The sequence below is a fragment of the Cervus elaphus genome, chromosome 19, assembly GCF_910594005.1.
Source record: "Cervus elaphus chromosome 19, mCerEla1.1, whole genome shotgun sequence".
Taxonomy (NCBI): Eukaryota; Metazoa; Chordata; class Mammalia; order Artiodactyla; family Cervidae; genus Cervus; species Cervus elaphus.
In genome coordinates this window covers 71,184,170-71,208,854 of record NC_057833.1, presented here as the reverse complement: position 1 = coordinate 71,208,854, position 24,685 = coordinate 71,184,170, and the positions used below count along the sequence as shown (strand labels likewise).

The 24,685-nt window shown below is 45.4% G+C and overlaps 1 pseudogene; it reads left to right on the top strand.

Annotated features, from left to right (window-relative positions):
* The window catches only part of LOC122675956, a 40,085-nt pseudogene extending 22,220 nt beyond the window's left edge, over window positions 1–17,865 (top strand).
* The last annotated feature ends 6,820 nt before the right edge of the window (window positions 17,866–24,685 follow it).

The following is a 24,685-nucleotide window of genomic DNA, read 5'->3' as shown; positions in this document are numbered from 1 at the left end:
TTTTTTTAGAGCAATTTAGGATGAGGCAACACTGGATATGTAAATCCTCTTTTATGGGCAGTCATGGCAGCTGGCTGATTCTTCTTCTAAAATGCCTGACAGCCTTCAGACCAGCGCCCGAGCTGGGTCGGAACAATTCTGTTTGATGGTCACATGGGTGGGAAATGTACGAAGGCAGCTTTCATCACTACCTTCTGTGCTGTGGGCGTTGTGCCTTGCAGACCATCATTCTACCTTCCAGGTCTTGTGTTAAGCCCCACTTCCAGTTCTGGGAAGGAACCTGTTAAGAAAGTGAAGTTTTTACCTGGCTGGATGACACAAGCCATTTTAAGGTTTTAAAAGATGAGTTGCTCCTCCCTCCCTTTTTGTTTCTCCTTAAGAAGGAGCTGCCAGGGTTCAGGAAAAGCTGAGAACAATTTCAAGGGAAAACACTGGCTTGAGTTTGAGACCATGAAAGAGACAGAGCAGAGAAGCAGAGAGACCTGTGCAGGGTAGCTGTTCTCCAGACGCCAAGGTCGAAAGCGGTGGGTCCCAGGCATGGGGCTCTTGGTCAAAGTGCGTTTCACCAAGATGCCCCGGCTCCTCGGGGCTCTTGCCCTGTTCAACATAGAGTTATAAGAGGATTCCCGAGGTTAGAGACACAAGAGAGAAGGAAAAACACAATGGCCTGACTCTGCAGAACGTATCTCAGGCTTGACTGAGCTTAGTGTAACCACTATAAAAATAAGAGGTTTAGAAGCTGTGGAACAAGTCAGGACTGGCCAAAATACGTGCCTTTGTGTCCCTGAACTTTCATCTCCTCCTTCGCCCCCTTTTCTGGCGTGACTCTGCCCAAACCTGCAGTGGTTAAGACAGCACCATGATTTAGGAGGGATTCCCAGCAACAAGCTGCTCAGAGTTTTATGTAACTGAGCTCTGCGCTGATGCTTGCTCCAGGACATAGCCAAGAGGAGACTGAGCAGCCTTCAAAATGGCCATGAGGCTATGGGTCCCCTAGGCGGGGTATGGCCTCAGGCAGCCAGAGGGCCATCTGCAGGGGTCCTAACTTTCACACCCCTAATCTATCACAGACACCAAACTGTTCAGTCACTCAGTCATGTCCGACTCTTTGCCACTCCAAGGACTGCAGCACGCCAGACTTCCCTGTCCTTCACCATCTCCCAGAGTCTGCTCAAACTCATGTCCAGGGAGTCAGTGATGCCATCCAACCATCTCATACTCTGTCGTCCCCTTCTCCTCCCACCTTTAATCTTTCCCGGCATCAGGGTCTTTTCCAATGAGTCAGTTCTTTGCATCAGGTAGCCAAAGTATTGCAGCTTCAGCTTCAGTATCAGTCCTTCTAGTGACTATTCAGGGTTGATTTCCTTTAGGATGGACTGATTGGATCTCCTTGCTGTCCAAGGGACTCTCAAGCATCTTCTCTAGCACTACACTTTGAAAGCATCAATTCTTCGGTGCTCAGCCTTCTTTATGGTCCAACTCTCACATCCGTGCATGACTATTGGAAACACCAGGTGGACCGGCTCATAAATGCTAGAGGAGGGAAGAGAGAACTGGAGAAGTTGGAGGGGGTGAAGCCAGTGCCCTGAGCTCAGGGGACTCTGAAGTCACTTATCTGAGTCTATTGGTGCCTCCTCATGTATATTAAGTTCACCCATTATCTTGACACGTATGCAGCTGGATTTATCAGCTAGAAGTTCTTGCAAGAACCTTCTTATCAACAGATCGTCCTTTGGGGTGTGGTTCAAACCATTCTGTCTTATGCATTGACCATAACACTGGGCCAGCCTTATTTCTTGTCCAAGGTGGGACTGAAGCCCTGGACTGCCATCATTGTGGTACCTTGGGAAACTTGTTAAAAATTCAGATTTCTGGACCTCATATAAGACCCACTGAATCTGACTCTATTTTTTAAATTAATACTTTTGCTTCTTTTTTTTTTTATTGGAGTAAAACATTCAGTAAAGCAAACAAACTTTAATTAAGACTTTGTCAAAGTGAGTATACCCACCACGTAGCCACCACCCAACTCAAGCTATAGAATATTTCCACCACCCTAAGTTCTCCTTCCACCCTTTCCAGACAATACCCAGCTTCCAAAGGCAACTTTTCTTCTGATTCCCATTACACAGTTTTCCTGTGTTTGAACTTCACCTACACTGGCCTGTCCTAAAGGACTCTTTTGAGTCTGGTTTCTTTCCCTCCACATTATGTGTGTGAGATTCATCCACATTGTGGTTTGTAGTAATAGCTATTTTTTTTTCTACTGTGGTATGAGTGTATGGTGTAGTGTGTGAATGTATGGTGTAGTGTGTGTGGTGTAGTGTGGGGTAGTATATGAGTCTGTGTGCTAAGTTTCTTCAGTCATGTCTGACCCTTTGTGATCCCATGGACTGTAGCCCGCCAGGCTCTTCTGTCCATGGGATTCTCCAAGCAAGAAGACTGCAGTGGGTTGCTGTGCCCTTCTCCAGGGGATCTTCCCAACCCAGGGATCGAAGCCACGTCTCTTAACGTCTCCTGCATTGGCAGGCAGGTTCTTTACCACTAGTGCCACCTGGGAAGCCTGTATACAAGTCTACTACCATTTATTCATCCATTCTACTCTCGGTGGTGTCTGAGTTGTTTCCAGGTTTTAGCTATGACACTAAAGCCACTAAGAATATTCATTTAAGTGCTTTTTGTGCCCCTAACACTCGTTTCTGTTGGGAGTAGAATTGCTATGTCATAGCATAAATGCATGTTTATTTTGGGCAAATAATTGCCAAACAGTTTTCTGAAGTAGTTGTACCAATTTGCACTCTTACCAGCAGTGGCTGGGGAGTCCACTACTCGACATTCCCATCCACACTTGATATTGTCTGAGCTTTTCATTTTAGCCATTCTGGTAGGTGTGTAGTTGAATCTGTTTGTGGTTGTAACTTGCATTGCCCTGTTGGCTAATGATGTTAAGAACCTTTTCATGCGCTTGTTGGCCATCTGGTCTTTGTCTTTGTGAAGAGGCTGATCAAGTCTTTTTTAAAACTGAGTTTGGGGTCTCTTATCAAATCTTCATTTGTAAGAACAGCTTGTTATGAACAGCCTCTCCAAGTGACTTAATAACTTCATGCCAGAGAACCACCTCTGAAGAATTTCTTAAGATGTCCAATTTTCTTGAGGCATCTTTTCTCCTTTCTTCAATTCTCAAACCAGCAGTTGACTCTCTCCCTTTCTGTTATTCAGGTTATAGATTCAGTGCTTTCCTCTCAACTCCCTTTGAACTGCAGATGGCATAAACGGACTTCCTGGGCTAAATATGGCCATTTCTGTCTTCAGAGCCCAGCTGAATCTCCTGGTCTTTCTGGCAGCATTTTGTTAGCAGTATAACCTTGTTGGGTGGAGAAAGATGGGAGGAGAAAGAAGAGTTTGGGAACTGCCCCAGGAGGATAAAGTCTATGGCTCCCCTCTCTTCTCTAACATCTTCCTTTCTTTTCTCCTGGAAGCCCTGGAAGGGAGGATGTCTGCTCAGGGTTCTGTGCCAGCACCCGGGCATGTGTGTGTGGATGTGACCTGCTCGGGTCATCAGGGAGACATTGTTCCCACCTGTCTTCCTACCTTCCATATCAACTGTGAACAATCTGCCATCTAAGTATGAATGCTCCCCAGTGGAGGAGGAGATCTAAACATTTTATAGTGTTCCAGGGTCCTAGAACTCATAGGAACCAGCCCTCATTCCAGAGATGGAAACAGTAGAGAATGCTGGGGATCGTTTCCTGGTGGGAGAGCCTGCTGGTCTTTTTTGCAAATGATCATCCTGGCAAGAGAGGTGTGTCTCTTCTAAAGAGGATCAAGAGATGGAGGGAGGGGAAGAGTATGTCTTTCCTTTTTTGCCTTTAGTAATAAAGGGGGTTCCTTCTGGCTGCTCTTTCCCTCTGAGAACTGCTATTCAGAGGCCCCAAATGGCAGGAAGTGGTGAGGAGATGGAAGAAGGTAGAAAGCTCAGTGAGTGCGTGTGTCCTCCCCGCCCACACCTCCCACTTGGAGGCTGGGGGAAGGGACCTCACAAGGCTACTTGCAGCATCATTACTCTTAACATACATTCACCATGATTTTGTGTGTGTGCAGAGCAGAGTCTGGCTTTTGTAATTGTGAGTCTGGCTCTGATAAAGATCTCTTCCATTTGCAGGCTGGCTGTGATGGTGAGAGTATTGGAAATTGCCCATTTTCTCAGCATCTCTTTATGATTCTCTGGCTAAAGGGTGTTCTATTTAATGTGACAACAGTGGACTTGAAAAGGTAAGACCAGGTTTCTGCAGTATTGAAATAGCTATTCCCAGTTCCCTGTGCACACAGGGACACAGAGAGACACCCAGACAGACACACAGGCACAGGCACACACACGGAGATGGAGACACGCAGACACACAGACACAGGCAAATACACAGAGCCAAACACAGACACACACATACACACACTCAGAGACACACAGAGACAGACACGCCAGAGGCACACAGAGACACAGACACACAGGTGTGCACACGACACACACAGATGGAGACACACAGACACACAGACACACAGACATACAGACACAGGCCCATACATAGGCACACACACCCACAGATGGAGACACACAGAGACAGACACACCCAGAGACAGACACACAGGTCGGTGCATACACACACAGAGATGGAGACCCACACACAGACATACAGACACAGACGCACACACAGACCCAAATACAGACACAGACACACACATACACACACTCAGAGACACACAGAGACAGACACACACTGAGGCACACAGAGACACAGACATACAGGCTTGTGCACACGCACACACACACACACAGATGGAGACACATATACACACAGACATACAGATACAGGTGCATACACAGACCCAAATACAGACACAGACACACACATACACACACTCAGACAGAGACACACAGAGACAGACACACCCACAGACACACAGGTCGGTGCATACACACACAGAGATGGAGACACACACACAGACATATAGACACAGGCGCACACACAGACCCAAATACACACACAAACACACAGACACACACATACACACACTCAGAGACACACAGAGACAGACACACACTGAGGCAAACAGAGACACAGACACACAGGCGTGCGCGCATGCACACACATACACACAGACATATAGACACAGACGCATACACAGACCCAAATACAGACATATACACACACATACACACACTCAGACAGAGACACACAGAGACAGACATACAGACGTGCACACACGCACACACACACACACAGATGGAGACACACATACACACAGACATACAGACACAGACGCGTACACAGACCCAAATACAGACACAGACACACACATACACACACTCAGACAGAGACACACAGAGACAGACGCACAGATCGGTGCATACACACACAGAGATGGAGACACACACACACAGACATATAGACACAGGCGCACACACAGACCCAAATACAGACACACACACAGACACACACATAGACACACAGACAGAGACACACACAGAGGCACACAGAGACACAGACACACAGGTGTGCGCATGCACACACACAGATGGAGACATACAGACACAGGCCTATACATAGACACACACACCCACAGATGGAGACACACAGAAACACAGACATACAGACACAAACACACAGACACACACATACACACCCACAGACGGGGACACACAGACAGAAACACAGGCCCACGCATGCACCCTCCTAGGACCCATGGGCCCTGTCCTGGGCATGTCCACTGTGGGTCAGGACCCTAGATTGGAGCGGGCGTACGTGGGCCATGAAGTCATTACAGGACGGGGTCAGAGGTAACCCGGAAGGAGTAGGAGGAGGGGAATTGGAAGGAGTAGGAGGAGGGGAATCGGAAGGAGCCCGCCCGCCCAGTAACTGGTCAGCCATAACCCTCTCTGGAGCCTGCCTGAGCCCCTCTCCTGACTGATAACACTGGGAAGGGTTAACTTTTCAGCCCCGTCTCCAGATAAAAGGCCACACTTTCCTTGCCAGTAGGACAGTTTGTAAACTCCCAGTTGCCTTTGAAATTCTCAAGGGTGGTTTCTCTTCCACTGGTGTGTGTGTTGGGGGGGGGGCATGGTTAAGCCTTGGCAATGATCCCAACCCTGGCACTGCCCTTCCCCCCTGCCCAGGAAGCCTGCGGACCTGCAGACCTTGGCTCCCAGCACCAACCCACCTTTCATGACTTTTTTGACGGTGAGGTCAAGACAGATGTGAATACGATCAAGGAGTTCTTAGAGGAGAAACTGGCTCCCGCAAGGTGGGCCTCATCAAAATCAGTGTTGGCAACTCGGTTGTCACTTTGCCCCATTCACAGACAGTTCTAAAGCTCTTGGCGCTGGGTGTTGGCTTTCTGTGGCCAGGGCACTTACCTCCTGAGCTGTACCTTGGTGTGCCCTGAGTCTAGGTGGCTGGGATTTCTCTACTCTGCACCTGCCATGTGGCAATTAGGGTTTGATGGCAGAAAGTGGGGAGGAAGTGGGCCGATGTCACGTGGGGGGCCCACTTCTGATGGCTGGTTGGGAGCGTGTGTTACACGCAGCATCACAGCAGGTTGGGTCTGCAAGGAAACCCTCTAGTTCATCATCTTTATTTCAGGAGGGCAAGAACCCAGACCAGCAAGGCCAGGGGGCCCTCCGTCCCAGGATGAGAACAGTCCGTCCACTGCTTTACTCCTGGACAGTGTTGCTCCCAACTTTGAAGATGGAAAGATTAGGAAAACATTTAAGGAGCAGTTTTCATTTTTATATCTGCTCAGAGAAAGGCATTTCTTCCCCTCCTGCTTTGTATTCTCCCGACTCAAACATTGTTGATCTGTGATACTCCCACTTTGAACTTTTCAAGGTACCCTAAGCTGGGGACACAACACCCTGAATCTAACTGCTGGAAATGACGTGTTTGCCAAGTTCTCAGCATTTATAAAAAACACCAAGAAGGATGCAAACGAGAGTGAGTCCCTCCCATCTTCCTGTTTTCTGTTTTCTCCATGGACTTCCATTCTACCTCTGGTGTGGCTTCTTATAAGATCTGGGGAATTCTGACTCACTGCACAGCGGGGAGGGACCTGTGTATAGAAATAAAGAAAAAGTACCTCCCACTCTGAGCCTGCACATGGATTTCAGAGATTTTCTAGAGATTGTCCAGGAAAGGACATTTTTAAGAGGAAATCATCACCAGTGATTCCTTGCTCTCCCGTGGAATTCAGGGTGAATGAACCTTCTATTGGTGCTTCCTTCACTATATGATTTCCATAAAGATATTTTTTTTAATTTTTAATTTTTAAAAAAATGTTTTGGTCACATGGTGTGGCGTGTGGGATCTTAGTTCCTTGACCCTGCACTGGAAATGTGGAGTCTTTTTTAGTTTATTTATTTTTAATTGAAATATAATTGCTTTACCATATTGTGTTGGTTTCTGCCATACATCAACATGAATCAGCCATAGGTATACACCCATCCCCTCCCTCTTGAGCTTCCCTCCCACCTCCCACCCCATCCCACCTGGAAAGCACAGAGTCTTAACCATTCAGTTCAATTCAGTCACTCAGTCGTGTCCAACTCTTTGTGATTCCATGGACTGCAGCATGCCAGGCCTCCCTGTCCATCACCAACTCCTGGAGTTTACCCAAACTCATGTCCATTGAATCGGTGATGCCCACCATGAAAGTTTCTCCACATACATTTTTTAATAAATGAATGAGTTATAGAAGCAGCAGTGTTGTGTAGAGAGAAGAATTATTTTCCAAGACGAAGGAATTTTTTATTTAGATCTCATAAACCCACCTGTCTCCTTCCTGACTCTCTAACACTCACTGGCCATGTCTCAGGAGGGAAGGGACAAACCACCCCCCCCCTTTTTTTTTTTTTTGATATCTAGAGAGAGGAGGGCAGGAGGAAAAAGGGATGACAGAGGATGAGATGGTTGGATGGCATTACTAGCTTGATGGACATGAGTTTGAGCAAGCTCTGGGAGTTGGTGAAAGACAGGGAAGCCCGGCGTGCTGCAGTCCATGGGATTGTAAAGAGTCAGACATGACTGGGTGACTGAACAACAATGAAGACAGAGGAGACATGGACTTCCATGGCTCATCTTAGTTGTTTTCTGCCTTCCTATTTTAGTTTATGAAAGGAACCTATTAAAGGCCCTGAAGAAGCTGGATAGTTATCTGAACAGCCCCCTGCCTGATGAGATAGATGCCTACAGCACCGAGGAAGCTGCTATTTCTGGAAGGAAGTTCCTGGATGGCAATGAGCTCACGCTGGCTGACTGCAACCTCTTACCCAAGCTCCACGTTATTAAGGTTTGTCCTTCCTCGTACCTCGGGTGCTGAATAAATGAATGGGGCTTTGTTTCATTTTGTTTTGACTTGTGTGAGTGTGTGTGTTTTGCCAAGACAATCTAAAACACGGCTCTTGAATTTAAAGTCTAGCTCGTTGCTGTTTGCGGCAGCCAAGCCCCAAGTCTGAGATCTGTGGATGCTGTTCTCAGGTGTTCCTCGGGGGTTCTCATAAAGCATCTGAGAGCTTGGCTCTCATCCCTGCATCCTCACAGCTTCTGTTTTCCAGACTTAACCCTCACAACCTAAAGACAAGCTACGTGAAAGCAACTTGAGGGAATACATTGATTATAACTGGTGTTTCACACTCCGGGCTTGGAGGTGATGTGTGGTATCTGCGAGGATTAAAATGTGAACTCAGGAAATTCCCTGGTGGTCGTCCAATGGTTGGGACTCAGGACTTTTGCTGGGGTGGCCTGCGTTCAATCCCTGGATGGGGAACCAAGATCCTGCAAGCTGAGCAGTGCAGTCCAAAAACAAAAACAACAACCAAAAAACTGAGCTAACCTTGAAAAACAAAATGAACTCAGTCAATTGTTGGTGATGGGAAGAGTAAGCCTAACCCTGAGACAAGAGAGGAGGTTGGCTCTTAACACAGACCCCTTACAGCTGGCGAGCAGCTGACAGCTCCTCGGCTGGACCACACATGGCAGCCTGTTTTCCCAGGTGATCAAACATGAAATAAGAGTCGCTGGTCATGTATAATGAGGGTTTAAAGATTCCCTAGACCAGTGGTTCTCCAACGTTAGTAGGCATAAGAATTGTGCCTACTAATTTAGAAAAGGGCCTGCTCAGGGGCTCCAGTTATCTCTGACTCTTTGCGACCCCATGGACTACAGCCCCTCAGACTCCCCTGTCCATGGGATTTTCCCAGCAAGTTTACTGGAGTGGGTTACCATGCTCTCCTCCAGGGGATCTTCCTGACCTGGGGACTGAACCCACATCTCCTGCATTGCAGGTGGATTCTTTACCGCTGAGCCACCAGGGAAGCCCTTTTAGAAATGTAAACCCCTCAATTCAGCCCCTGACTTACTAAAATCAGAACTTCTGGGGGTGACACTGAAATTCAGAAGCAGATGACCCCACCCTTGGACTCCTTAGTTATGGCTGTTCTCTGAAGTGCCCCAGTCTGGCTGTCACTCACAGCTGTTAGTTGTTGTATCATTATCACTGTTGGTATGCCCTTAGTCCTCAGTGTCCCTAGATTCCCAGGAAGAAGCCCAATCCTTGTTCAGAGGCATCCTTATCTGGATCATACAAGGTCCAGAACTAGGTCCTTGGTATAAGGATAGGGACACGGAAGAGAAGACATAGGGAAATACAAATCAAGGAACTTGTGTTCTAATAATGCATTTATTTGGCATTTTAGTTCAGTTCAGTCACTCGGTTGTGTCCGACTCTTCGCAACCCCATGAACTGCAGCACGCCAGGCTTCCTGTCCTTCACCAACTCCTAGAGCTTACTCAAACTTGTGTCCATTGAGTCAATGATGCCATCCAACCATCTCATCCTCTATCATCCCCCTCTCCTCCCGCCTTCAACCTTTCCCAGCATCAGGGTCTTTTCCAGTGAGTCAGTTCTTCGCATCAGGTGGTCAAAAGTATTGGAGTTTCAGCTTCAGCATCAGTCCTTCCAATGAACACCCAGGACTGATCTCCTTTAGGATGGACTGGTTGGATCACCTTGCAGTCCAAGGGACTCTCAAGAGTCTTCTCCAATGCCACAGTTAAAAGCATCAATTCTTTGGCGCTCAGCTTTCTTTATAGTACAACTCTCACATCCATACATGACTAATTTGGCATTTAGAAATTTACAAATTAGGTTCCCACAGTCTGTGACACGGCTGTCCTGTGCGTGACTGGCCAGCCCATTACTCTAGTCATTCTTTGCCTTTCTCTTCCTTCCCCACTCCATTCCCAGCCTTGTCCCATTCATTCTCTTTCTTCTCTCTTCCCTGATGTGTTCCAGGGGCACCAACCTGAAAGCTAAGTCTTGAAGATGCTGCTGATCTTCCAAGTGAATGTTCTTTTTAATAACTCTGCCAGTACTCTGACGTGTAAAATTTCATGACAGCATCTCAACCCTTCAAACCTGCCACACTGGTGATTATCCAAACTGGACATTTGAGAGCCATTTTCCAACAGGTTATTTATGTCATTGTGTCTGGTTTAGTCCCTTTATTAAACGTATTCTCATCATTCCTATGACTAGTGTAACATCACAGAAGCACATGGAGTTTAGGGAAAGCAAGAGAAAGACATGTATGTACACACATACATACATACATACACACACAGATCAGTTGCCACTTGTTTAGCTCCTATAAAAAGAGACTGTTTAAAATGTCAGTAGAGGGGATAAACTTCAGAGTAAAATAAAGCAGTCCACGGCTCCAATACAAGACCTAACTGCAAAATCTTCAAAGCCACTTAGGACTCAAATTACCCAGCAGCTTAATAATCTTCCAGGATGGAGCATTTCTGAAAGGCAATGAGAATCATTCTACAGGAATTTATGGTAACACAATGAGAGAAAAGAGGACTTCATAATCTATTCCTGTCCTGAAACCCAGCAAAAACATTCTGAAAATATAAAGCATTATCTCCACCTTTAATTTCTTTTTGGCTGCATCACGTAGCACCTGAGACCTTCCCCATCCAAGGATTGAATCTGCACCCCCTGCACTGGAAGCTCAGAGTCTCAGCCACTAGGCCACCAGGTAAGTCCCTCTCCACCTTTTGTAAAATTAGAAAAGATGGACCACCAACTCAAAGACTCAGAGACTAGCTTCTCTGGATCTTCAGCAAGGTCCAGATGTCTGTAAAAGTAAATAATTCAGCCCTGAAGTGCCCAACCCAAGCTTCTTTGCTTGAGAACAGAGCACCGAGTGGGCCAAGAGAGGCAGGGACCAGCCGTATGGAGGTGAGATCTCTGTGGAGGCAGAGCTGAAGGTGAAACTGTTCAGAGGTGCCACCTGTGTGTTCTGCCACTGTCCCCTGACCCAAAGGAACAAGGAAGGGAGATGGAGGGGAGGAGAGAAGGAAAGTGGCATTCTGCTTTGTGACTGCTGAGCAGAGAAAAGAAATAAGCTTGGAATCACTCAGCAGAGAGACTGTAGATGACCTCAGCATCACTTTTAGCCATGGCGACCTCCTCCTAATCCGTGAGCCTCAGAGTGGAGGAGGCATTAACCCTGACTTTGATCTTGACCCTCATGTGCCCCTGGGCAGAGTACAGAGCAAGGGTTGATGAGCAGGTGAAAAAAGTTAGAGTGTTAGTTGCTCAGTTGTGTCTGACTCTGCGACCCATGAACTGTAGCCCGCCAGGCTCCTCTGTCCATGGAATTCTCCAGGCAAGAATACTGGAGTGGGCTGTCATTTCCTTCTCCAAGGGCTCTTTCTGACCAGGGGTTGAACCTGGGTCTTCTGTACTGCAGGAAGATTCTTCACCATTTGAGCCACCAGGGAAGCCCCTTAATGAGTGGGTGTTTGAGGATAAATACCCAATTGGTCTGCCTGCTGCCTGGCCTTACTTCCATTGCTCTCCACCTTGTTTTTAAGCAAATAGTAGGTCCAATGGGTCTGGCCACTAAAGGATGGCTAGTAACCAAAAGGAATCCAAGTGGGACCTCTGTGTGGATAGAGATGATCACAAAGAAGAGCGGGAAGGGTTAAACAGAACAAAAGAGAAAAAGGCAGATGAGAAACACTTATCTGGTTAAGATTGGCCCAGTAAACCAAGAAACTTTTCAGACATATACTTCCACAACCTCAAAGAAATGAAAGAGAACATAAACCCTTCCCTGAGGCTTAGTAGGTAAAAAACCCACCTGCAATGCAGAAGACACAGGAGATGTGGGTTTGATCCCTGAGTTGGGAAGATGTCCTGGATTAGGAAATAGCAACCCATTCTGGTATTCTTGTGTGAAAAATCCCATGGCCTTACTCCCAGAGGAGCCTGGTGGGCTACAGTCCATGGGGTCTCAAAAGAGTTGGACATGACTGAACTACTCAGCATGGCACATGAACCTTTGGAGAAAATACTCAAAGACAAGTCACAAAGTGTCAAAAAATATAATCTCACAAAGAGGATGGAAATGAAACTGGCAGAACTGAAAAAAGCCTTAAAGACAAAACAATTTCAGAAATTGTTTAGACGTTGTATTAGGAGTAGGAAGAGGTGGAAAATGACATTGCAGAAATTCATCAAGGATTTGGAATACAGCCTGAGGAAATGATCTCAAATCAAAAGGAAAAGAAGAGGTAAAGGTGATTAGAGAGAATCCAGGTGCACATAATCAGGAACAAGAGAACATTAAAGAAAGAAAGAGGAAAAAGAAGACTCAAAGGTAAAGTGTTTTGAACCAAAGTATGATCTGAACATGTACTTTAAATAGCAATCCATGATTAGAAAAATATTGTCCTGGATAGTCAACATGCTATGATATAACTGGTTAAGTTACTGAACTTTGACAATAAAAAAGAACCCTTCGGGTGTTCAGATGATAATGATAATAGTAACAATAATAAAAGGTAAGGCCACCTACACAAAGGAGACATTCAGACTATCCTCATATTTCTCTAACGTGGGGTGAAAGTGTTAGTTGTTCAGTTGAGTTTAACTCTTTGAAACCCCCTGGACTATAGCCCGCCAGGCTCCTCTGTCCATGGAATTCTCCAGGCAGGAATACTGGAGTGGTGATGACATAAAACAAAGCAAGAATTTCTATGATCCACCTCCTAGAGTAATGGAAATAAAAACAAAAGTAAACAAGTGGGACCTGATTAAACCTAAAAGCTTTTGCACAGCAAAGGAAAGTATAAGCAAGGTGAAAAGACAACCCTCAGAATGGGAGAAAATAATAGCAAATGAAACAACTGACAGGGGATTAATTTCTAAAATATACAAGCAGCTCATACAACTCAATGCTAGAAAAACAAACAACCCAATCAAAAAATGGGAAAAAGATCTAAACAGACATTTCTCCAAAGAAGACATACAGATGTCTAATAAACACATGAAAAGATGCTCAATACCACTCATTATTAGAGAAATGCAAGTCAAAACCACAATGAGATATCACCTCACACGGGTCAGAATGGCCATCATCAAAAAACTTACAAACAATAAATGCTGGAGAGGGTGTGGAGAAAAGGGAATGCTCTTGCACTGTTGGTGGGAATGTGAATTGATCCAGCCACTATGGAAGATGGTATGGAGATTCCTTAAAAAATTGGGAATAAAACCATATGATCCAGCAATCCCACTCCTAGACATATACCCTGAGGAAACCAAAATTGAAAAAGGCACATGTATCCCATTGTTCATTGTAGCACTGTTTACAATAGCTAGAACATGGAAGCAACCTAGATGTCTATCGACAGATTAATGGATAAAGAGCTTGTGGTACATATACACAATAGAATATTACTAAGCTATCTAAAGGAATGCATTTGAGTCAGTTCTGGTGAGGTAGGTGAACCTATTATACAGAGTGAAGTAAGTCAGGAAGAGAGATAAATATCATATTCTAATGCATATATACAGAATCTAGAAAAATGGTACTGAAGAATTTATTTACAGGGCAGCAATGGAGAAATAGACATAGTGAATAGACTTATGGACATGGGAGAGGGGAGGAGAGGGTGAGATGTATGGAAAGAGTAACATGGAAACTTACATTATTGTATGTAAAATAGATAACCATCGGGAATTTGCTGTGTGGCCCAGGAAACTCAAAGAGGGGCTCTGTATCAACCGAGAGGGGTGGAGTGGGGAGGGACATGGGAGGGAGGTTCAAAAAGGAGGGAATATATGTATACCTATGGCTGGTTCATGTTGAGGTTTGACATAAAACAACAAAATTCTGTAAAGCAATTAACCTTCAATTAAAAAAAAAAAACTACTGGAGTGGATTGCCATTCCCTTCTCTGCAGGATTCTAGGGTCACATTAAAAGCCAGAAAACAGTGTTTTAACAGTTAAAGGATTGGGGACTTCCCTGGTGGCCCAGTGGTTAAGAATCCACCTTCCAATGCAGGGGACGCAGGTTTGATGCCTGGTCGGGGAACTCAGAGCCCACATGCTTTGGGGCAGCTAAGCCCATGCACTGCAACTAGAGAAGCCTGTGTGCTACAGAGAAGACCCAGCACAGCCAATAGTTAAAGGTTTAAATGAAAGTATGTGTGATGTAAGAATTTTATATCCAAGTAAATTGTTGCTTTTACCTAGAGTTCTGGTCGTGATGAAATAAGCACTCCTGAGCCATTTTGTAAAAATAAAATTTCTATATGATGACATAATAAAAAAGGATGATAAAATAAGAATCCAGGAGAAGGTGTGTGGTATGAAAGGATTGGTGGTAGATCTGAAACCAAAACTAAGATTCAACAGCTGTGGGAGTTATAGCTACAGGACTGAATCAGATATAGTAAACTTCGATTTTCACCCCATTGGAAGGAGGATAATAGATCAGAAATGAAAAGAAGTGTAAGTATACTAATTTCCTTGCTTATTATCAGGAATAAGTAGAGGTCAATCAAAGAATAGTTGATAAATCAAGAAATAAAGAATTCCTATTAGTTAAAGTTATATAGGAAACCACTGGACCCACTCCAGTATTCTTACCTAGGAAATCCCATGAACAGAGGAGCCTGGCAGGTTATAGTCCATGCAGTCACAAAGAGTCAGACACAACTTAGCAACTAAGCAACAACCACCACTGGAAGAGTTAAAACAGACCATAAACCTTCCAAACCACCAGAGAGGGAAACACACACACACACAAATGCAAAAATATTTACAGGAAGTTGGAAAACAAAGTGTTATATTAATAAGATATGATATAAAACAAGCTTACATTTATGAGAGGCACATATGTAATAAATTTACTCAGAATGTTTGGGTAAAGCAAAAGCAGGAAAACGCAAACAAAAGAAAAGCAGGAGTCTTGACATTAATCTCTCGTAAGAGTGAATTTAAGTAAAAGATAATTATTTAGGCGGCTCTCTGAAAAGTTATGTGGTCCTGTCTTGGTGCATCATTAGCTCCCAGCTTCCAGAATCTGAGAAATAAGTCCTGAAGATCTTCTAATTGGTGACAGATTCCACACTCGTGTCATCCAAACATCCTAGGAGCCAATATAATGGGAAATATTGTCCTTCCAAGTATTGTTGTTCAGTTGCCCAGTCATGCCCAACTCTTTGGGACCCCATGGACTGCAGCACGCCAGGCTTCCCTGTCCTTCACTATCTCCTGGAGTTTGCTCAAACTCATGTTCATTAACTAGGTGATGCCATCCAACCATCTCATCCTCTGTTGTCCCCTTCTCCTCCTGCTTTCAATCTTTCCCAGCATCAGGGTCTTGTCCAATGAGTTGGCTCTTCGCATCACATGGCCAAAGTATTGGAACTTTAGCATTAGTCCTCCCAATGAATATTCAGGGTTGATTTCCTTTAGGATTGCCTGGTTGGATCTCCTTGCAGTCCAAGGGACTCTCAAAAGAGTCTTCTCCAGCACCACAGTTCAAAAGCATCAGTTCTTTGGCACTCACCCTTCTTTATGGTCCAACTCTTACATCCATACATGACCAGTGGAAAAACCATAGCCTTGACTAGACAGATCTTTGTTGGCAAAGTAATGTCTCTGCTTTTTAATAAGCTATCTAGGTTTGTCATTGCTTTCCAAGTATTTGACCTCCCAAATTCATGTCTAAGTTAGACCCAAGTCCTAACTCCTCAAATCTCAAAATTGATCTTATTTAGAAATAGAGTTTTTGCAGATGTAATTAGTTAAGATGAGATCATGTTAATTGATTAGGAGCAGTATAATGGGTCCCTAATCCAACATGACAGATATTCTTATAAAAGGGAATTTGGATCCAGAACACCAACACAGAGAAAGTGCCAGGTGGAGGCTGGAGCTGTGCTCCCATGAACCAGAGACAGGGAGAGACCTGGAACAGATCCTTCCCCGGAGGCTTCAGAGGGAGCCCGGCCCTGCTGACACTGTGATCTTGGACTCTGGGCCTCCAGGAGTGTGGGAGAAGACATTTCTGTTGTTTCAAGCCACCCACGGTTGTAGTGCTTTGTTAAGGCAACCCCAGGGAACTCATACCATCTGCAAGAGGATACACCCTCCTTTGTGATGAATTCCCAGTGACACCTTCCAGCCAGACATCTCACAATGCTGTGTTTTTGTGACATCCATTCTTAGCTACTCCATCCTTACATCCACTGTTTCCTTGAGAATAAGGATTTTTCAGTTCATGAATCTGCCCTCCGCACATGGTAGACCCACAGTGAAATGATCCTCTTGGGGGCAGAATGATGGAAATCCACAGGTGTAACATATCCAGGTAGTTGCAGTTTTAGGAAGTGAGGCTTAGCAAGTAGAAAAAAAGAGAGGGCACTTCAAAGTGATCCTGGTACAATCTAAGCTAAGATCCACCCTGAACCTTTGAAAGTGAAAGTTAGTCGCTTGGTCGTGTCCAAATCTATGTGATCCCATGGGTTGTCTCCTCTGTTCATGGGATTCTCTAGGCAAGAACACTGGAGTGAGTTGCCACGTCCTTCTCCGGGGATCTTCCTGACTCAGGGATCGAACCCAGGTCTCTTGAAGTGCAAGCAGACACTTTACCATCTAAGCCATCTGAATTTGTAGGCACCAAATAACCCAGCAGCAGAACACAGGGAGAGAAAACTACTAAAACACAAAGAGAAATCCACCAGATTACAGAGCAAGCTCAGGGCTTCCCAGTGGCTCAGATGGTAAAGAATCTGTCCACTAACACACGAGATTTGGGTTCAATTCTTGGGTCAGAAAGATCCCCTGGAGAAGGAAATAGTGACCCACTCCAGTATTCCTGCCAGGGAAATCTCATGGACAGAGGAGCCTGGTGGGCTACAGTCCATGGGGTCACAAAAGAGTTGGACATGACTGAGCAACTAGACAATAGAGCAAATTCATGCCAGCGTGTCATGAGGACTATCTGTGATGAATGGGTGGGCATGGTTGTGTAGCACCTCTGTTTTGAGTCCCACGCTCAGCATGCCCCCCTGCAAACTCATATCACAACTTGGGCAGCTTGAACGGCTGTAGGACGACATGGGAACTTGAGAAAGAATATATTACACGCCTCAGAAGAATGGATTGTCTGATGTAACTGCTTACGTTTGTGGGTTTTCCCTTTCTGACTGTTTCCTCTTCATTTTCAGATTGTGGCCAAGAGATACAGAGATTTTGATTCCTTCTGAAATGACTGGCATCTGGAGGTACTTGAACAATGCGTATGCTCGGGATGAATTCACAAACACACGTCTCGCTGACCAGCAGATTGAACATGCATATTCAGATGTTGCCAAAAGAATGAAGTGAAGCCGGACTGTTTTCTGTCTCCTTTCTCAGCTGTGTGAGCTAGACTATGGAAAGAATGTCTCCTTTACCTTTCCCTCCCAGTAACCATCCTTAGCAAAATAATGCCCATACTTTAGCAATGTGGATACCATAGCATGATCCACTCAACAGGAAATGATTCCTAGCCTTGTAATCTGTCAGCTCACTTCTGTATCTGAATAATACCAGTATCTGTTGTTATACACTCCAATTGTCTAGTTTATGTTCATTTATATCGTTGGCATTCTGGGACCTTGTAATCCATGATATTTAGGGCATGAGTTTTGCAGTTTAAGTTTCAAAGCAAATAAGGCCTGGATTCAAGCCTTGTCTATTATTAACCTCCTTTATTTTTTAAAAAATGTGTTTTTCTGTGACAGTTTTCATAATCATGCATAGCTTATTTTTCTGCTCTAAATTGGTAGTTTAACTTTTTTAAAACAAAATAATTTTTAAAATTACAAAGTGATACTCACTTCTTTTAATATTTGAAACAGAGTCAGAAGGTATAAAAAAGAAAGACAAAAGTCACCTAGAATTTCACTACACTTAGATTACTACTGATAATGTATTGGTGAGTATCTTCCAAATCTTCAGACTCTTTCACACATACGCATTCACACCACATAGAATTTCCTGCCTCTGTGGTATTGTGTTAGTTTATTTTCAAGGACTGGTGAAGGGACCACTCCCCCACACCACCTCTCTTGGTAATACTTTGTCGGTCAGCCCTAGAGAACCTAAAACAGAAAGATTTGGCACCACAAAGCTCAAGAGGACTCTTGTAGCCAGGTTTCAGAGGGATTGAGAACCTCAGGGTCCACAGAGATGCCTGGACCTGTGAAGACCAGCAGGACCGGAAGCTGTGGGAGGACCCCAGCGCCACCGGAAGCTGTGTTCCTGCCCCCATGACGCCACTGCGCCTGGTTCCAGGGAAGGCACGGAGGAGATGCCTCTCTGTGTTTCTCCTTCTGGCTTCTTTTTGGGGGCCTTCTCTTGCTCCCTCCCTCTCAGACACCATGCCTGCAGGACGACTCTTAACGTCACCGTCACCTGTGTCACATTATCTCCCTTCCCCCTGTTGCAACGTGGACCAAGCACATCTCGATCCTTCAAGATGGCATCACACCGCACGTCTTCGGCCATGACGCCGTGTTGGGCTGGCCTGGGTCCTGCTGTTTCTCTGCTCTGTCTAGCGTGATTTCGAGGTCGGGCAGGGAAAATCCAGGGAGATTAAATTCTTGGTGACTCCTCTTGGGCAGTTCCGGTAAATAGGCAAGCTGGGGAGGAAGTGGAAAGTACTGAGTCAAAAGGGGGTTCTGGTTCATCTGTGACTTCCCCTCCCCCACGCCTGAGCCAGCCTCGCAGTGGCAGCTGTGTGGGGGGGCTGGGTTCCTACTCAAGGCTTGGAGGACAAAATGGGAGACTCCTTCCACGCTCATCTAGATTCCCAGGGTTCCAGCGTCATCAGCCAGGCAGTGTCCTTTTGACATTGGCACACACCTTCCAGAAAACTCGCTTGTGGAATGGGAGGCGGCTTGTGATTGATGTTAAAAACTCGTTAGGAAAAAAATATACACTTGCTCATCGGGCGATTCATTTGGGAAAAAAAGGAAGATGCATTAACATTCTGAGATTTCTGGGATTTAGAAAAAGATGTCTACTGAGAGGAACAAAGCCCTTCAAAGGGTGGCCACTTTCTCTTTCCTCTTATTGGATGCTATGGTTTAACCGGGGGCAGCCGAAGCCCAGTCCTCCACTTGCTTAGTTAGCCATTTATTTTAGGAAGTTGTGTCTGGCATGTGTTGCAGTGATTCCTGTTTCACGTCTGTTTAGGGGTGAAATTCTGAAGATGAGTTTTACCATGTTATATTTAAACTTAGTAAATGAATTGACTACCTAAGTTACTAGTGCCAAGTTTGTATTTTTAGAGGTTAAAGCGATCTACCTAAACAGTTTGTGCCTTACAAATTAAACAAATTATGAAAATATTTATCTGGAACCAATATCTTTAATTTTGCTTTATTCTACTTTGCATCCTCCACTGAGATGGTGTGTGTGTGTGTGTGTGTGTGTGTATTGCTTCACTGGATCCTTTGCCTGATGGGAAAAGATGGGGAGTAACTCACAGGATGTGATTTGCCCTAGGACACACACCACTAAAATGACCCTGATGCACATCATCCTAGGGATGACCCTGCATCACACTTTTCTTTAAAATAAAAAGGTAGGATGGGATTGGGATTTCCCTGGTGGTCCAGTGGTTAAAAATCTGCCTTCCAATAGAGGGGACATGGGTTAGATCCCTGGTTGGGAAGCTAAGATCCCACAAGTTGCCAGGCAACTAGACCCACACACCACAACTGCTGAGCCTGAGTGCCACAACTGGAGAAGCCCATGCACCTCAACAAAGACAGCACAGCCAAAGTAATAATAATAAGATAGAATAGGAGTTAATACTTAACAGAACTTTAGAAGGGGGACCCCTACTGAGAAAGTGAATGGAAATGGGCTTCCTTTAAAATGGTAAGAGTGTGACTTCCCTGGTGGTCCAGTGGTTAACACTCTGTGCTTTCACTGCAGGGCGTGCAGATTCCATCCCTGGTTGGGGAACTGGCATCCCCCATGCAGTGCAATCAAAGAAATAATAGTAAAATTGCAAGAGCAATTTTGAACTAGAAAGTATTGCTGCTGTTGTTCAGTCACTAAGTCATGTCTGAATCTATGACCCCACAGACTACAGCACACCAGGCTCCCCTGTCCACCAACTCCCAGAGCTTTCTCAAGCTCATGTCTATTGAGTTGATGATGCCATCCAACCATCTAATCCTCTGTCATCCCCTCCTTCTCCTGCCTTCAGTCTTTCCCAGCATCAGGGTCTTTCCCAATGAGTCAACTCTTCAAATCAGGTAGCCAAAATATTGGAGCTTCAGTATCAGTCCTTCCAATGAATGTCAGGGTTGACTTCCTTTAGGATTGACTGGTTATCAGTAGTTAAATTAGAAATTATCTTATTAGAATTGTGACATTTTAATGGAGACTTAAAGAGATCTGAAAAAACACAAATGACCTGTCCTTTCCCAGTGGCTGAAATACAGGCCTTGCAGATGGCTCCATTTTTAAGTGTAGTTGTAGGAAATCTGGTTCCTGGCACTCTCCCCTCTCAGGGACCCCACCCCCACACCCCCTTCACAGGCCCTTCAAAAGCTGTTCATGTACAGGCAGGTGAGAAATATTCCAGGGTTGTTCACCTGCCTTAAAATCTTCTCCAGGCATGTTTTTTTGAAACAAAATGCATTTGTTCTTTCAAACATACCATATGTGTGTGTTAGTTGCTCAGTCATGTCCAACTCTGTGACCCCATGGACTGTAGGCTGCCAGGCTCCTCTGTCCATGGAATTCTCCAGGTAGGACTCTCAAGAATTAAAAGGAAAAGAAAAGAATACTGGAGTGGGTTGCAATTCCCTTCTCCAGGAGATCTTCCCCACCCAGGGGTCAAACACAGGTCTCCTGAATTGTAGGCAGACTCTATCATCTGAGTCACCAGGGATGCAAATATAAATCATGAGAGCAGCCCTCCTTTGAGGCTGATCCTGGGAAGGTTCTTGGGCTAAGGAGATTCTGTTCTTGCTTTTAGTTGCCCAAGAGGCTGGATGATTCAGAAAAAATTAGCTTTACTTCTGAACACAGAATCTCCAAGTGTAGGCTGAAAAAGAATATGAGTGCCATAAAGGTGTACTTTCTGGGCATGGTCCAGCAAACAGGGATGCAACGAAAGGATTTAGGCCAGGAATGAACCTTCTGAGACCAGAGGTCTCAACAGGTTAGTGTATGCCCAAGCCCCGACAGACAGACACAAACACACATACTATATATATGCACACTCACATACATACACACTCACATACATTCACACACACACACTGACAACATGGTCACAGAACTCTTTCACACATGTTCAAATGTTAGGAGAAACACAGACTGAAACCGCCCACCTTGGCCAGGTACTACAGCAACCATCTGCTTGAGATATTTTATCACAGGAGGTCCTGGTGAGGAACACAGAACTAATAAGCCACCATCAAGAATTCAGGCAAGGTCAAAAGGAGATGCCACATGTTTGACCACCTCCCAGAATCCTTTGCACTGTCGTCCATCTTGGCTGAGCAATGTGTGCGCCACCAGGAAGGACTCTGAGTCAGAATGATTGGCCAAAGACAACCCGGAAACTAATCTCATCACCATAAAATCCAAGACTGCGAGCCACAGGGCAGAACAGTTTTCCTGGGTCCCCTTAGCCTGCTGCTCTCCACTGGAGCATCCCTTCCCAGTAAAATCTCGTGCTTAGTCAGCACATGTGTTCTCTTTGGACAATTCATTTCTGAATGCTAGACTCAGAAATGCAAACAAGAGCCCACTCTCGAGCCCTGGAAGGGATCCCCCTTCCTCCAACACAAACACACGAACACATTCACACACATCCCCATAGAGACACACAAGCATACTCATGCAATACAGTCACACACACCCACTAATGTACCCACATATATGCATGCACGCGCGTGCGTGCGCGCGCGCACACACACACACACACACACACACATATAACCTGTAAGGTGAGGTTCAGGCTTCTTCCTCTTCTCCTTCAATCACTGACCAGAAACACACTCTTGGCAACATTCCACCCATGTCTCCTTCCCCACCTCCAGTGGTTCACTATTAGGCTTTGGGAGGAAAAAAACCCCCATCTTTCTTTTACAGTTAAGAGAATCGAGGTGTGCATCATCGTAAGAACATGTAATTCACAAAACTCTGGCTACTTAAGGTGGATCAGTTAGAGGATGTTTGTTCACCTTATTGTTCTGAGTTCTTTCTGGGAGCCCACGAAACTGACACAAAAACTGAGTTTAGCTGCAGCTAGTGCTTCCCTGGTAGTTCAGACAGTAAAGAATTTGCCTGCAGTGCAGGAAACCTGGGTTCAATCCCTGGGTTGGAAAGATCCCCTGGAGAAGGGAATGACTACCCACTCTAATATTCTGGCCTGGATAATTCCACGGACAAAGGAACCTGGCAGGCTACAATCCATGGGGTCACAAAGAGTTGGACATGACTGAGCGAATTTCACACACACAAAATGCCCAGGGTTGAGGTTTGTGACCTTGGGGAGAGGCACAGAGTTCAGAACTGCCGCTGAGCCCTGGGCAGTGTTGTCTGATTCAGCTGTTTCTGGTCGTGTGCATGTGTGCTAAGTCGATTCAGTTGTGTCCAACTCTGTGCGACCATAAGACTGCAGCTTGCCAGGCTCCTCTGTCCATGGAATTCTCTAGGCAAGGATACTGGAGTGGGTTGCCATGCTCTCCTCCAGGGAATCTTCCCAATCCTGGGATCAAACCTGTGTCTCTTACGTCTCCTGCATTGGCAGGCAGGTTCTTTACCACTGGGAAGTCCTGTTTCTGGTCATACCATATGCCAAAGTATTTGAAAGGTACATAGGAATCTCTGAAACACTTGCACATAATTTCCCAACAGTGTGGACTACACTTAAAAGAAGCAAAAGAATCACACAGGTTATTCTACCAAGGTTATTTGCTTCTTGTTTTTTAAACCTTTGACAAGGCAGAGGTGTAGAGGCCTGTTTGTGGGGTTCCTTTTCCTACTGATCTTGGGCTCCTTCAAGATTGGAGCCAAGAAGTAGGAGAAATGGATTAGGGAGGTGCCTAGACTTCTAGGAGAGACAGAGCAGCAGGATCTGTCTTGCCTCCATCATAATTGTTCAACTTTTATTTGTTTGCAGCTCACTGATCCCAGAAGAGAGTGCTGTTTGAAAGAAAATCTTAGGGTTATTTGGTGGTGGTTCAGATGTTGAGCAGGCCATTTTGGTGCATATTTTGGCTTTTTTTTTTTATGACTAAAGCTAGGGGAAAAAGAATTTGTTGTATTGGGTGTGATACCAGAATACACAAAAATTAAAAAGAAGTAATAAAAAATGTGTCTTGCTTTTATAAACAGTGCAGTAATAATGACAAAATAGAACCGCACCAGAAAGATGCCTAAGAACACGTGTAATAGGAACCAAATGGGTGAATGGGCAAAGTGCACACTTTTACCAGGTTCTTGAGGCTATGCCACCATGAATGATGTAATAGAGTGACCCGGTGCATCTGGGTAATGCTTTACAAAGCCTAGGCCAATTTGTGGCTCCATAGGTCATGGGTGTGCATCGGAAACTGAGGAGGATATGGTGACCACAGCGAGGTGGCTTCCATCTTGCCTCATGGTCCTTGAGGGGCTTTACTGGCTTCCCTTCCAGGTGGCGCTAGTGGTAAAGAACCCACCTGCCAATGTAGGAGACATAAGAGACCTGAGTTCGATTCCTGGGTCCAGAAGATCCCTTGGAGGAGGGTATGGCAACCCACTCCAATATTCTTGCCTGGAGAATTCCAAGGAGAGAGGAGTCTGGCGGACTATAGTCCATAGGGTCACAAAGAGTCTGACATGACCGAAGAGACTTAGCATGCACACAAGCACTCTCATGAGTGGGGCATGTGACCACGATGGGGACGTTGTTCTGTCAACTCTGGGGGCCTTGTGCCATCTAGATACAGTGAGATGTTCCAGTCAGAGAATCAGCAGCTGGGCGGTAGCAATGAATGGATGGGAAATGGGAAGCGGGGCCGGGGGGATGGCTAAGGTTTGTTTGCCTCAATCTGAAAACTAAGTGGTGGGCTTGATTGGTGGCTTTCGACCTTGATGGCATATTAGAATCAACTAAGTGGACTTGATCTTTATAAATGCCATCAGCCAGTAGCTTAGACATGGCTAAGTTGTGGGTAGCCTTTCCCTTCTCCAGGGGACCTTCCCAACCCAGGGATCAAGCCCAGGTCTCCTGCATTGCAGGTGGATTCTTTACCAGCTGAGCC